The following is a 2,219-nucleotide window of genomic DNA, read 5'->3' as shown; positions in this document are numbered from 1 at the left end:
TTATTAGATAGAGAGTGCATTATAATTCCATAGAAAGAATGAACACATTTTTGATTTGTTGCCATAGCTTTGATTGTGTTTGGATCATAATTAAAACTTGATATCCGAGTGAACATAATGTATTAGTTTATGTTACATCTTTGTAGGATGCATTGTTTAATTTTTGAAGGGAACCTTACCTATTGCTTTTATTATTGCATTCTTGAAATTTTAAAGAGCATTTATTGCCTAGAGTCAATCCTAAGTTCGCACTTGAGTAATAATTATTTATTTAAATAGAACATACACATATCTACAAATTAAAGGATGTTTATAGTTTAGGATTGTTCTTTCCATCCCTTTGAAGTGCTAAATTCCAAATCAAAATCCCTTCATTTGGAAAACAATCAAAATGACCTGATGTTGTTGTACATGACAATGATCCAAAGGAATTTCACACTAGTAGTGGAGCATTTGAAAATCAAACTTTGAGTGATGATATTTTAGATCCTTTAGAGGCAGAGGTGTTTGACACTACATTGGAGAAAGCTCCTCAAACTAGAGGTTCAAAGAAACAAAGAAAATCTAAGAAGGATGCAAGGGTTGAAGAAGGATAAAGAAAGATCGTTGAAGGAAAGATATCTCACACCTCTAGAGGTGTGTTTTTTTAACATCCTTGATTTGTTCTTGTATTGTTTATAATGTATATTTTATCCTTTCTATTTGGACTTGGACTAAGGTTTTGTTTGAATAAGGTCCTGAAGGGTGCTAACACATTTTCTTTCTTTTGTTTTTCTTGGGATTGGGTTTCTTATAGTTGTATCTTGATTTGGATTTTTTTGTTTGGATTTATATATTTTTAACAGGTGAAAGAGCATCTTAAGAAATTATGGGAGAATGAATCTCATATCTGTTCACTTATTTGGGATATACAACAAGAGAAGAGGAAATCTTGGGGCAAATCTTCAAGTTATACAATGTTCTTCTTGCATGCTCTACTTGTGCCACCTAGCAAGTTTCAACCACCCAATAGAATGAATAATATGGTATGTGTTTATCTAAGCATATAATGTGGATCATATTCTATTTGTGAACATTGTTCATAGCCAACTACATTGATCAATCTACATTAATAATGGTTACATTTATTTATTTTAGCATTTGATTCTTCTATTTTTTTTATATAATATATCTATAATTTTATTGAGGTGTGGAATATTTAAAATAAACTTGTCAAGAGTTTGCATTCATACTTTCTGTTGTCGAATGAATGAAAGATTGAAGGAATTTTATGATGTCCATGAGACCAACTGGTCTAAGGGACTAAGAGCCACAAAAGTAACACAATTTTAAATTCTTTTTGATGTCAGCTCTTCTGTTATGAATCTTGACCAAGAAGTTTTCTATTTTGTGAAGCCTGACCTCATTAAACAACTCATTTAGATTGCCCATCTTTAAATTGTTTACAAATTCAAACTGATTACAGATATTCTCATATTGCCTTCTGATGATTTAATATTACAAAAACCTCTCATATATATATGAGGGTCACAAGTCTTAAATGAAGAGGCATACCCCTTCCAAACAAGCAGTAACTATTTGTTAAACTTAAAGATAACCAAAATCATCACCCCTAAGTGGTTAGTGTAGTCAACACTTTTATAATCTTGAAACTCAGATGTCCACTTTTTCATTGATATCCTTACTTTCGATGAAACAGATATTACTTTCATCAATGGTATGGTTTTGATGAAAACCTATGCTTTGTTGTGACCCCTATCATTCCCCTCGACAACTCCCTTTCATCGAAACACTTCATTGTATCGACAAGATTTCCTTCGGTTTCATCGACAAATGAATTTGTCAGATAATGTCACTTTCAGTGAAACATGATTCTTCAGCATACATCTCTAGGGTCTCATCGATATTATGTTTCCATCAAAAAATAATTTCCATAAAACTATCCTCTTAGGCCAGTCTTTCGATGAAACTCCGGCGTCGCTGGCCTTATTTTCAGTCTACTCGATGTGCTCATTTCACCAAAAGGTTCTCAAGTGTATTTTTCACTTGCATGATGTGTTTCGGTGAAAATGCCATGGTTCTGTTGATGCTTTCTTTATGAATGTTTGTCGATGAAACCTAATGGAATTTTTCCGAAGTTTTGAGCTGCCCTTTGATAAATGCCATTTTATTGGATCAGATGAATATCAAGTTTCTTCTTATCAAAGTATTGGCTTCAG

At 32.5% G+C, this 2,219-nt stretch overlaps 1 long non-coding RNA gene across 1 annotated transcript; it reads left to right on the top strand.

Annotated features, from left to right (window-relative positions):
• The first annotated feature begins 374 nt into the window (after positions 1 to 374).
• LOC131069794 (uncharacterized) lies at positions 375 to 1,186 on the top strand. Its single transcript, XR_009112225.2, has 2 exons — positions 375 to 636; positions 846 to 1,186. It is a non-coding gene; the product is annotated as an uncharacterized LOC131069794 (long non-coding RNA).
• The last annotated feature ends 1,033 nt before the right edge of the window (positions 1,187 to 2,219 follow it).

Source organism: Cryptomeria japonica, chromosome 6 (assembly GCF_030272615.1).
Source record: "Cryptomeria japonica chromosome 6, Sugi_1.0, whole genome shotgun sequence".
Lineage (NCBI taxonomy): Eukaryota > Viridiplantae > Streptophyta > Pinopsida > Cupressales > Cupressaceae > Cryptomeria > Cryptomeria japonica.
The sequence above is the reverse complement of the archived record's forward strand: the minus strand, read 5'-3'. Positions and strand labels throughout refer to the sequence as shown.